The sequence below is a fragment of the Oculina patagonica genome, chromosome 14 (genome assembly GCF_052425735.1).
Source record: "Oculina patagonica isolate OP01 chromosome 14, crgOcupat, whole genome shotgun sequence".
NCBI classification, from domain to species: Eukaryota; Metazoa; Cnidaria; class Anthozoa; order Scleractinia; family Oculinidae; genus Oculina; species Oculina patagonica.
The window spans coordinates 20,761,023-20,774,038 of NC_135771.1; the positions used below are offsets into that span (position 1 = coordinate 20,761,023).

Consider the following 13,016-nt stretch of genomic DNA (forward strand, 5'->3'; position numbering starts at 1 on the left):
TTCACAAGCAACACTAGATTGAGCTGATAGTCATCTGGGAATCTCCTGAACGAGCTGATACCGGTTTAGGGTTCTTCTTTCTTGAGCATAAAATCAAAAATAAACGCAAAATTATCGACCAAAATCGATTAACATTTTTCCTTTTTTCCGAGCTCAAAATAAAAATTCTTTTCTTTAAAATTACAATTTATTTTATTTTCAGATTAACATAAAAATCGGTTAATCTGAAGTCTCCCGCGCATATGTTATGTGAGTTGTCACACAACACTTTTCCCAGGTGTTGCGTGACGATCCAGCGTGACAGCTGCGAAGGAGGCAGTTTTTGGAAAGAAATGTTCAGAAATTTAGCCTCGTTATTAAATATGTATTTCGATTTTCGCTTTTGAATTCGGAATTAAGTAGCCAATTGTTCATCCGGACTTCCAAACTAAACCTCGAAAACGATATTTTGCGACCAAATCTAGAATATATTTATTTACTAGGCCAATTGTTTATCTTGTCTTCCAAATCTTCAAGTTAAACCTCGAAATATTGCTTTTTTTGTCGTTTCATTTCTTTGGTCAATTGCTCATCTTGATTTGCAAAACAAGTCTCAAAAACATATTAGCAACTATTTCAATTTTAATTTCACAGGCTAATTTTCCGTGGTGCATTCCACTGTGGTCCGTTCCATTGTTGTCTTCCAAAACAAATTTTTTCATTTATTTCGGTACTTCTTTCATTTCTTTAAACCTCGGGAATCAAGCGGCAGTTAATCGGGGCCAGACGATGTAAACCGAGCGTCAAGATCGGCACGAAATATTCTTCGCGCCGATTTTGCCGCTCGGTCTACTTCGCGCCCCGATTAACTGCCCTCGGTTCCCGAGTACGCTTCGTCGTTCGATGCTATTCAAAACCAAATTTACAAATTACCTTTATGGTAACTCAAGTTTACATTAAAATTCCACCGTGGTAGAATTCAAAGGTCATTCGGATCTCGAATATTTAATTACGGTTAACTTTCAAATTCTCTATTCGAAGTTTGGGCGCAAAACATTTTAACTACAAATTCGTGAAAAAAAAAATACTTAATTTTTAAACTTGATTATCACTGATTAAAAATTACTGATTTCAAAACGAACTTTACTCGATTCTAGGTCGTTCAGACGGACAAAAATCGCCCGTCCGCTTTCGCGATGTTTTTACCTAAACAATAAAGCTTTAAATTCAATCTAAAACGAAGAGCATATATTTAATTCGATTTCTAGAACACCGAGATTTTATAACGAAACGAAACTTTTATAGGCGAATTGTTTATGTTGACTTCAAAAAACAAAATTTAACGAAGAAAACCATTTTCTTCATTTATTTCTAAAACTTGTTTTTGAAATTTCGTTATCATCCTCGGGAACCAAGCGGCATTTAATCGGAGCAACACGATATAAACCGAGCGGCAAGATCGGCATGAAATAGACTTCGCGCCGATTTTCCCGCTCGGTTAACTTCGTCTTGCCCGACTTACTGCCCTCGGTTCCCGAGTATGCTTCGTCGTTCGATGCTATTCAAAACCAAATTTACATACGACAATAACAAAATTCCATCGTGGTTGCATTTTAATACCATATGAATCTTGAATATTTAATTAAGATTTACTCTAAAACTTTTCCGCTTGAAATTTGCGCTCAAAACATTTACCTTCGATTTATTTCGACAAATTCTTCGATTAGCTTTCGAAACCGCAAAATTAGACAGCTCCTAAACTTGTATCAGCTTTGAAGGGAGAGTTTCAAATGACTTGTGTTCTTTTGGTGAAGTTTGTGGGATGACAGTCGGCTGGAGGTTTGGTCGGGGAGTCAGATTAGTGGTTTTCTGCGTTCGATTCTTTCTTGGCGTCCATGGAAATGTGCTGAACATGGTTTGTACTATTAGCGCTTCGGTTTTTCCGGTCTTCCAACGGAAATTTTGAGATACATTTGTTGAAAACACACATCTTAAAATTTATAATTTTGGCTTTAATTTTATTTGCATTTTAATTGCGGCTCTCAAAACTAATGAATATTCCAAATTCAAATGTGTGGTATTATGACGTAGTTGGGTGAAACCGAGAAGGCATGGGGAGCAAACTCTCACCTCCCCTCATTATGCCATCTCCACTTGGGAGCCAACGGCCATATCATTTAAGTGCGTCAAGTGCCGACATCAAAGATGGCGGATCAGGTAAACAAACCAGGATTTTAAAGTTGGAATATTAATGAGGAACAGAAGAAACACTTTAGCTCAGAGCAGAGTGAAAACAACCCGATAAGCAGGGACAAGATCGGCTAGATTTTTATTTTTTTAAACACAATAAAACGAAAATAAAGAGACAAAGAGGCAGTTTTTGTGTTGTCGTTTTTACCAGCAATCCACCCTAACAAACCAGGTAAACACTTGTGTTCATGACAAAGTCCTGCTATACAGTGTTATCTGTCACGCAACTTGTCCCGCAATCTTCTCCAAGACGGCGTGGCAAGTTAAATGAAACATTGAACCGTGTAACATGCCGCGCAAAAGTTAAACCCTTACAAAACAAGACGCTTCAACGGCTGCAGAAAGAAAAACTTAATTCAACTTTCTTCAACCGCTGGAGCGAACTGTCTCGTAACAATTTTGTCTTCTGCCCGGCATGTTACACAGCGCAATGTTTCACGGAACACACTTGTCACACCGCCTCCGAGAATATTGCGAGACTAGTTGCATGAAAGATTACACCATATAACAGGACTACAAACCAAGTTCTGCTTTTAAAAATACAACAATTAAAATAAGCAATGTCTGTTTTAAAAGCCTTACGTTACCTCTACCGTGTTTTGCTGTTGTATTTACAAGTTACAAACTGTACTAAGTTGCTCCAGATTGAAGTGAAGTTTTAATCACTGCCCTTCCCGGATTCAAATTTTCAACTGTCACACAACGCCATGTCACGCTAAATTTGGCTGAACGCACATGGCAAGAGAATCGATTGAAATGATAACGCATAGAATAAAACTACCAAATTAGGATCGTCGATTTAAATTGAGAAAGTATAATCAGCTTTTTCAGGGACTATAGCCTAACACTGCATGCTTGAAAAAGATATAAATTTGCGCTGTACAATTCACGGTTTCTCTTAACAAAAAATCGTGCGAAAACATGCTAATTTACACACACAAAGACACGCGCGCAAGTTAATATCAAAATTGCGCTTTTGATATCTTATCTTAAAATGCCAATTCTGTTTGACATTTTGACGCTTCAATCGATAAAATAATACAGAAACAAATAATCCGAAAAAACAATTTTCAATCTGAGCAGCTAAGCACCTTTTGTAGCTTACAAATATAACAATAAAATGAGGTAATAAACAAAAAGGCGCACTACAAATGGTGTTACCGAAAAAAAACTGACACGACAAAAAGGGGAAATGTTTGTTGATAGCAATTTTAGATTTTTTTTTTTTTTTTTTTTCAATTTTGCAGCCAATCTGAAAATATTAACTAAAGAATTAACTGTATACAAGACTAGAGAAGGCAACACCTTTTATAATGCCACTTTGTGTTTAAGAGATATAACAGACATTGCTTTTGTACAATGGCCCATGTTCGTTGAAATAGAATTTACAAAACTTAAGCCAAAATTAGACATAAATATTCTATTGAGTTTCTGGTTAGTTCTTGAGAATTTATTAAATCAAATCAGAATCAAAATAGTAAAGAAACAAAAACTCATTTTAGTAGTTTTAGCAAAATTGTTCAAAAGTACCTTGCTCCCGAATTTGCATTCTTTGGGAAAAATTTCAAATCTTATTTTTGAAACTCAAGCTGAAGGTATAAGTGTTAAGGAATTTAGAAGTGATATTTGTACACATGGGCCACTGTATAGTAACTACAAGAACCACAGACATGCATATAGCCAAACAGACATAAGACGCACATGAAAAAAAATATATCAATTTCGAAAGTGGATAGGACCTTTGAGTAACATGAATTATGTACACAGAAAAAGATAGCAAACATTATTTTTGGAATAAAAATTTTAAGCAACTAAGAATTGCTAAGAACTGTCATTTTTAGTGCATAAAGGTCAAACCTTCAATTATATTTGAGTTGTCTAGAGAAAAAAAAAAATCGATAGGCAGACATAAACAGCCAGATGCTAAATTGACATGCAGTCTGCTCAGTTTTACAAGTAAATTTGCCAAGCAATATTCTTGACCTTCTGACAGTTATGTTTGAAATAATTTATGTAAGGAACTGAACTGCATAGTTTTCATTTCAATTCAAAAGAACCTAAAATGTATTTTTTTGCTGTCATCTTTATCTTAGTTAGAACAAATTTATATTCTCTATTCAAAGTAATTGATGATGAAGAAGTTGCTCGAAAAAAAATAACAAAAAGACAACAAACGAAAATTTTATAAAATTAAAATTTAAATTTAAATTAAAATTTTTTAAACCATAATTACTGTATTTCCTCAATGTAGCCTCCACCTCTATTAAGCCCCACAACACCCAACCCATCCAATTTCACTGTATCTACAAACTGGCAGTCTAGGTGGCAAGGAGGAGGGGAGTGGGGGAGGGTGGGTGTATTGGCAGCTAACTTGTTATATACTAAGGTCGTCCCAACCCCCATGTCAAACTATTTCTCATCCCCATCCCAGCAATCTATTTTCATCCCTATCAATTCTTATTTGGGTTTGATCCACGTTCCAGTGGGGGAGGGAAAGAGGGGTATGGGCACCGAACTTGCAACCTGATAAGGTTTTCCCAACCCCCATGCCAATCTTTTTTTCATCCCTATAAATTCTTCTTTGGATTTGATCTGGGGAGTGCCTGTGGGGGTGTGGGGAGGGGAGTTTTGCCATATACTAAGGTCGCCCCAACCCCCATGCCAATCTATTTCTCATCCCTATCAATTCTTATTTGGATTTGATCTCAGGTGCCAGTGGGGGGGGGAGGGAAAGAGGGGTATGGGCACCGAACTTGCAACCTAATAAGGTCTCCCTAACCCCCATGCCAATCTATTTCTCATCCCTCATTCCATGTCAACCTTTTTTTCATCCCTATCAATTCTCCTTAGGATTTGATCTGGGGAGCGCCAGTGGGGGTAGGGGGGGGAGAGGAGTGTTGCTTTATACTAAGATAGTCCCAACCCCCATGCCAAACTATTTTACATCCCTCATTCCATGTCAACCTATTTTTTTATGCTTACCAATTCTTGTTTGGATTTAATCTGCGGGGTGCCAGTGGGGGGCGAGAGGGGTATAAGGAGAGAAATTGCAACCTGCCAAGGTCTCTCCAGCCCCTATGCCAATCAATTTTCCTATCAATTCTTCTTTGGATTTGATCTGGGGGTACCGGAAGAGGGGGAGGGGAATTGCAATTTACTTTGGTCTCCCCAGCCCCCACACCATTCTATTTTTCATCCCTACACCCATGCCAATCTACTTTTTTTATCCCTTAATCAATTCTCATTTGGATTTGATCTGGGGGGTCCCATGGGGTTGGGGGGGGGGTGTATAAGTAGCAAACTTGCAATCTACTAAGGTCTTACCAGCCCCCATGCCAATCATTTTTTCATTTCTCTCCAAAGCCAATCTATTTTTCATCCCTATCAATTCCTGTCTGGATTTGATCTGGGGGGGGGGGGGGGGGGGCAAAGGGGAGGAGAGGAGAGGGCTGCTAGTCTATTTTAATCCCTCCCCCATGCTAATCTATTTTTCATACCCGCCCCCATGCTAATCATCAGTACCACCATGCCAATCTATTTTTCATCCCTATCAATTCTTGTTTGGATTTGATCTGGGGGGTGCCAAAGGGGAGGAGAGGAGAGGGCTGCTAGTCTATTTTCATCCCTCCCCCATGCTAATCTATTTTTCATACCCGCCCCCAAGCTAATCATCGGTACCACCATGCCAATCTATTTTTCATCCCTATCAATTCTTGTTTGGATTTGATTTGCGGGATGCCAAAGTGGAGGAGAGGAGAGGGCTGCTAGTCTATTTTAATCCCTCCCCCATGCTAATCTATTTTTCATTCCTGCCCCCATGCTAATCATCGGTACCACCATGCCAATCTATTTTTCATCCCTCCCCCATGCTAATCTATTTTTCATTCCCGCCCCCAAGCTAATCTATTTTTCATTCCCGCCCCCAAGCTAATCATCGGTACCCCCATGCCAATCTATTTTCATCCCTCCCCCATGCTAATCTATTTTTCATTCCCGCCCCCAAGCTAATCATCGGTACCCCCATGCCAATCTATTTTCATCCCTCCCCCATGCTAATCTATTTTTCATTCCCGCCCCCAAGCTAATCATCGGTACCCCCATGCCAATCTATTTTAATCCCTCCCCCATGCTAATCTATTTTTCATTCCTGCCCCCATGCTAATCATCGGTACCACCATGCCAATCTATTTTTCATCCCTATCAATTCTTGTTTGGATTTGATCTGGGGGATGCCAAAGGGGAGGAGAGGAGAGGAGAGGGCTCTTGTCTAATTTAATCCCCCCCTGCTAGTCTATTTTCATCCCTCCCCCACGCTAATCTTTTTTTCATCCCCCCCCCCCCCCATGCTAATCAAAATTTTTCATCATTGCCACCATGCTGATCTATTTTTTATCACTATCAATTCTTGTTTGGATTTCAACTGCGAGGTAGCAGTGGGGGTGAGAGAGACAGAGAGAGAGGGTTGGGTGTATTAACTTTTGCAGCCAACCTGCAATCTACTTAGCTCTCCCCAACCCCCATGCCAATCTATTTTTTATTCGTACCCCTATACCAATCTATTTTTCATCCCTATCAATTCTTGTTTGCATTTGATGTGGGGGCACCGGTGGGTTGGGGGGGGGGGGGGGTGGTATTAGCAGCAAAATTGCAATCTACTAAGGTCTCCCCAATCCCCACGCTAATATATTTTTTATCCCTACCCCCATGTCAATCAATTTTTCATCCTTGATAATGAGTGTTTGGATTTTAACTGGGGGCAACAGTGGGGAGGAGGGGGGTATTGGCAGCGAACTTGCAACCTACTAAGGTCTCCCAAACCCCCATGCCAGCCTATTTTTTCTCCCTATCAATTCTTGTTTGAATTTTATTTGAGGGGTTCCCATGGGGGTGGGGGAGAGGGGTATGGGCAGCGAACTTGCAAACTACTACAGTCTCCCAAACCCTGATGCCAATCTATTTTTAACTCTATCAATTCTTCTCCTAATACAGTCATGTGAAACCTTCTGAAAAGTTTCCCCTTGGTATCAATTTTAGAACTTTTTACAAATACAGTGAAGCCCCAATGAAGGTAAACCGAGGAAATACAGTAAATGATAATTAGGTATGACGCAGCATACAAACAGATATGAACATAATGCACCCACTTTCAAAACGTTTGAAAATTTTGATTATCAGCTGACAGTTATATTTCAAAAAAATATATCATATTACAAAACATGTCTGTGGTCTTGCATGGTCAAAAGCAGAACTTGGTTTACGTCATGCAATGCAATGATCAAACCCTAACTTTCTTAACCTGGGCAAGGAAGGGGTGGGGGGGTCCCCTAGTGTGGGAAAAATTGGTTATTGTTGATTGAAGTGAGAAGAATTTTTTTTGGATCAATACCAGAATTACCCTTAAAATTTTCCTAATCTTTAAGAAAAACACTGATTGTTTCCTAGGTTACAATTCTCTGTAGGGATGCCCTTGAAGGAACCAGGTTAAGTTTTGATTTGATCAATGCATAAGAACACAAGTGTTTACCTGGGTCCTGGATTGCAATAAATTCATCAACTGAAATAAATTATTCTAATGGATGATAATCGTCTCCTTGTCCTGAAACAGCTTGCCTCCACCTGTCTGTATTAAGAAGAAAGAATAAAATAATTCAGACAAAATGATTATCTTGTGCCTAGTGCATATAAATAAGGTGACAAATACCTGACTGAATAGTTATTTGATTGTGTAGAAAACGCTACAATATTATTATAACCAGTTATTAACTTCGCATGCACAGTGGGGGGGGGGGGGGGGGATTGGGGTCACATATGCTGACAAATTATTTTTCACATATTATTATGTGACACATCATCTGGAGGAGCATTCTTTTTTAATTGACAACAAATATTTTGTCATATACAAGCTAACACTCCAGCTTGTCAACAAATATATTTGTGACATAAAAATTGGCCAAATTTTTTAATCTACACAAGCAAATAGAAATTGTCATATAAAAATTGCACCATCCAGAGTTTAGTACTAGCATTACCAGAGCCCAGAATCGTATGTATTGAATAGGTGGCTTACTACAGTTTTTATGTGAGCAAGTTAAGACGGATTCCGCTGACAGTTGGAGCAATGAGTGCAAAAATTAAGTACCAAAATCCTACTCATAGTACAGCGACATTTTATTATTTGAAACATCTCTGAGTCACTGAAATCCATTCGCCAAAGTGACCCCGTGAATAAACTCTAGTTAACACATTCTCAAGAAAATTAAAGCCAAACCTCATAAAATGTTTAAAACGCGGTCATTTTGTTTTAAACTGGCGTTAAATTTTTTTTTTATCTGATATATATATATTTATATTTTTTTTTTTTTGGGGGGGTTTTTGGGTTTTTTTTTTGTTTTTTTTTTTTTATTTCCATCTATTTTATTTTTTATATCTCTTTTTTTTTTTTTTTTTTTTTTTTATTTTTTTTTTTTTTTGGTAAAAACCATTAAATATCCGGCCCTTCCCGCCAAATACTACCAATACAGTGTAACATATTGCAACATATAACAATATTTTACAATGGTTCAATGCACAATATAAAACTTGTCTACATCTTTCCGCTGAAGATGAACCAAATTCTTTCATCATTACTCATGTATGTTACATGTAAATGGTATTTGTATGTAAAGAAAAACCAAACACAAGCATTAGATGCAGATGAATGTATATACAAGTTCCTGTCATATATACAAAAATGAATTAGTTACTGTGTCCTCGCCCGTCCTTATCTATTAATTAATTTATTCAGTTCTTTTGTTTCAGTTAAGAATAAAAGTCTGTAAGTTTTGTTTTATATATCTATATAGATAATTTCGTAACATAAATGAACAGAGAATGTAATTTAGGTGTGTGTGTTCAATAAAAATAAAAAATAAAAATATTGCAACATAACCAAGCTGGTGTTCCCCATAAGCCGGGTGGTTTCTTGGAGGTCTTCTAGCCTTATGATCATCATAATCATAACTATAACATTTCAATCTTCATCATTAACTTAAAGTGCTACTACGATCGAATTTTCGATTTCCATATTTTTACATTTTCGTGTACAATAAGACTTTCTTACTCACCTTGCAAATTTTCAATCCATTACGAACATCAGAAGTCGTTTTGTTTTAACGTTTATTTTCGATATTTTATGGCCGCCATTAAACAACCTTGTTCCAAGGCTTGGTTGCGAATAGGGAGAAAATGACGTCAAAGGCTAAAATACCTCATGGGTTGAAATTATAATAACAATCAGCATAGAAAATTGCACGAAAAACAAGCCCAAAGTTTTTGTTACTTTTCGTGTGATTTTCAATACATGTTGTTATTCTAATTTCAACCTGTGAGGTATTTTAGCCTTTGACGTCATTTTCTACCTATTCGCAACCAAGCCTTGGAACAAGGTTGATTAATGGCGGCCGTAAATTCTCTGGAATAAATGTTATAATACAACGACTTCTGATGTTCGTAATGGATTGAAATTTGGCAAGGTGAGTAAGAAAGTCTAATTGTTGACGACAATGTAAAAATATGAAGATCAAAAATTTGATCGTAGTAGCACTTTAAACCGTTGGCTCCAGTGCCGACCTAAACTGGCCTTGACGATCATTGCTCTTTCTTCCACTTGTGACATCATCATCTTTGATCAAAAAAGGCATCACTTACATTTGTGCACTCGATCTCTGCAGGAAAAGCTCTTTCCGATGATGCCCCAATTAGAGTGATTGCGTCAATCCTGCTTGAAATACCCACAAAAAGCTTAAAAAATTTAAAGTGAAAAACTCGTAGGAGTATTTGCCCCAGCCATCCATGGCTCTTCAGTGGGCCGCGAGTATTTCCTGTCTGAATGGCACTTTCTCAAAAATTTATTAACTTCAAGCAAGCCCAAAAAGATAAGAAAAGGAGAAAAAAGAAAGGCAAGAAAAATAATGAAAGTGGTAGGGCACTCACTCGTCCAAAATCTACATGTACCGGTATCTCAAAATTTTGATTTCTGTGCATGCCTCAACAACAATGACCTAAAATCTGATGGTTGTGGAAAGGAAGGCGTGCTTCCAGGTTGCAAGTGACTTTTTGTGTAGTTTGGAGCTTGACTAGACAAACATCCAAAAAATGTGGTTTTTTCAAAAATCTCTGGGAGTCAATGGGTTAAAGTGGCTAATAAATGATGATCAGGGATCGGGTTAACGCAAAAATCATGCATTTTTACGCAAAAAATCCTGAATAATGCATTTTCAAAATTTTAATAAATGCAGGCTACAGTGCACTTTTTACTAGAGAAGTAGAAAATGTCATGCTTTGATCAACCAAATCTAACTGACATTAATAACATTAAACATTTTTATCAGTCAATAAAGCAGCTACATGTAAGAAATGTTTTAAACGTTTTTTGGAAACATTTTAAAACAAGCACAACAAAATAATAGTGAAAGGGTTGGAAATTTGAAGTTTGCAATACATTTAGGTGAAATCACAAGAATGATTGTACATGTAAACTGTATGTGCAGACTGAATTACAGCCAATTCCTGGAATCAAATTTTGGTCAGGCGGACCTCAAGAGGAGCATAATAGTATGCATTCGATTATTAACCTTTCATGGCCTTTGCAAAAATAACCGTTTTGCAATTTTGTAAATTTGAATTTTCGACTGGACATTGTTAAGTGTAAACAACATTGAAGGAGTAAACACATTTGGAAGTTTTTAGGTTTTGGTATAATTCTTAGTCCCTTTTCGAATAAAATATTACTCCACAACAGTTTTTCATTTGTCATAAAGTTATTTGCAATTTCTCATCATCAAAAGAACATTTTTTAGAAAATGTGCATTATTTCATACATAATGACATATAATTTTTGCATTAAATTAATTACCGTAATTTATTTATTATATATGCAATTTATTGTTAGGCTAGCTCCTCAGACATTTGAGCCTGTAAGATGAAATAAGTGCTAAATGCAGCTTGCCCAAAGGGTGAGCAATTTAATTTATTATTATATGTAGTGTAGTGAATTAATGTCAGTAGTGATTTAATGCAGTGATACTGACGCCAATTAGGGGTATCAAATAGTCTTTGCGAGCATTTGCGAGCAGGTTTTGGTGAGCACAGCATTGCAAACAACAAGCCCTTTTAAAAAAGCTTCCCCACTTAAAACCGAGGATGCAAGCACTTGTAAAAACATGCGAGCATGAGCAAACAAGCACCCACTAAAGTTTGCAAGAATCCGAGCAAAAGCTAAATTTTGCAAGCACTGCGACATTTGAGGGACCATTTATGACCCCTCCAATTTACACCCATAATTGGTGATGCCACACAAAAAATCTTGGCACAAAAACAAACTTTATGTACTGCACATGGAAATGTAGTAAGCCACCATTTAATACAAACATGCATGCAGTTCTTCCAGAAAATGCCCCCCCCCCCTGCAGAGGGATTGGAAATTCCTGCGGGTGGAAGTGGTCTCAAAGGGCAAAAACTTTAAGGAAAAGTATGAGGCTAAATTGGAAATTCCAGAGAGTTTGGGAGGGGGGGGGGGTCTTACGAAAATTCCGTTTCATAGGGGAAGTATGGATAATTTACGGAACTACACATTAAAAATAAAACGTAAAAAGATGTCCATATATACCTGAAGACTGATATCTCTGAGCTGACTCTGTTTCAAGCTTAAATGCAACCATGCTCCTGGAACAATGCTGGAATCTGAAATGAAAGAAATGAAATGAATAATTAGGATAGCTAATGATAATTTCTTATTATGTCAAGTTATTCTACACTGACCTTAGATGATTATAACAGAAGGGGGGGGGGGTGGGGTTCTCTGTTTTTTTTTTTGGGGGGGGGTGGTGATTTGGAGCTGGGACTCTTAAACAATAACCTTACACCAGAACATGCTCAGCTGATTTTGTAAGTTACCCTTTACTTGACTGGAAACCAAAAATCCCCACCCTATCCCAGACTTGCCTTTTTTTTTACTGTATCAAAATTAGTGTTTTTTAATGGAAAACAATCAGACTGTCAACGACGTTGCCGCGATGATTTTATCTACATTTAAAAAAGCCTATTTCTCTTCCAATTCTATAGGAATTTTGGACTTTGGGATATGCTTATTTGGCTCTTAATAACATAAAACTCAACCTCAAACCACGATTACACTTTCCTGACAAATGATACCTTATTCTCTATGATTTCTATACCCATGAAACTCTATGATTTCTATGCCCATGATATCCAAGACTAAACTGCTTCAGAACCATTCCCTTCACAGCAGCACATACAGTACCTAAACAGCTCATATATGGGAGTAACCAACCCCTCCCCTCTATATCCCTCCAGGATTACATTAATTTTGTATATCACTATTGTGGTTTGATTTTATGCAGGTTGATACAATCGATATCTGGTCTTTTTTTTCATCATAATATTACCATACAACAAAACAAGGGGGAATTACCAAAGCTTTTGTATGCCACTGTCCAGATAGACAATAATTGTACAGTCCAAGCTCTCGTAAGCAGACACCTCGGGATGTGAAAAAAGTGTCCGTAACTGGAGCTGGCTGCTTACGAGAATGGTTCTCGTAAGGGACGGACCATTAGAAAAGTGATAGGGGGGGTGGGGAATTTTCGGCTTGCACGAATTTTTTTTTGTCCATCTCTTGTGCAGGAATTTTTTTTTCGGGTGAAACCCTCTGCTAGAATTTTTTTTTTTTAGACAAATGTTCTTTCTTCAGACAAATGCCATGTTTTGTTACTTTATACCATGTTTTT

The 13,016-nt window shown here is 37.5% G+C and overlaps 2 protein-coding genes and 2 long non-coding RNA genes across 8 annotated transcripts in view; 2 read left to right on the forward strand and 2 right to left on the reverse strand.

The window, feature by feature from the left end:
• Positions 1-13,016, reverse strand: part of LOC144638894 (uncharacterized) — a 57,482-nt gene that overhangs the window by 42,136 nt on the left and 2,330 nt on the right. The window contains exons 2-3 of the long non-coding RNA XR_013568037.1: positions 11,876-11,949; positions 7,029-7,849 (exon numbers count right to left, since the gene is read on the reverse strand). This is a non-coding gene — a long non-coding RNA (uncharacterized LOC144638894). The remainder of the gene's footprint in view (positions 1-7,028; positions 7,850-11,875; positions 11,950-13,016) is intronic.
• The window catches only part of LOC144638809 (uncharacterized), an 83,764-nt gene that overhangs the window by 35,170 nt on the left and 35,578 nt on the right, over positions 1-13,016 (forward strand). The window lies entirely within an intron of this gene.
• LOC144638821 (tetratricopeptide repeat protein 28-like) overlaps positions 1-13,016 on the forward strand; it is a 52,043-nt gene that overhangs the window by 21,101 nt on the left and 17,926 nt on the right. The window lies entirely within an intron of this gene.
• On the reverse strand, positions 4,459-5,536 carry LOC144638895 (uncharacterized). The gene is made up of 2 exons (XR_013568038.1): positions 5,050-5,536; positions 4,459-4,638 (listed from the first exon to the last, which is right to left on the reverse strand). It is a non-coding gene; the product is annotated as an uncharacterized LOC144638895 (long non-coding RNA).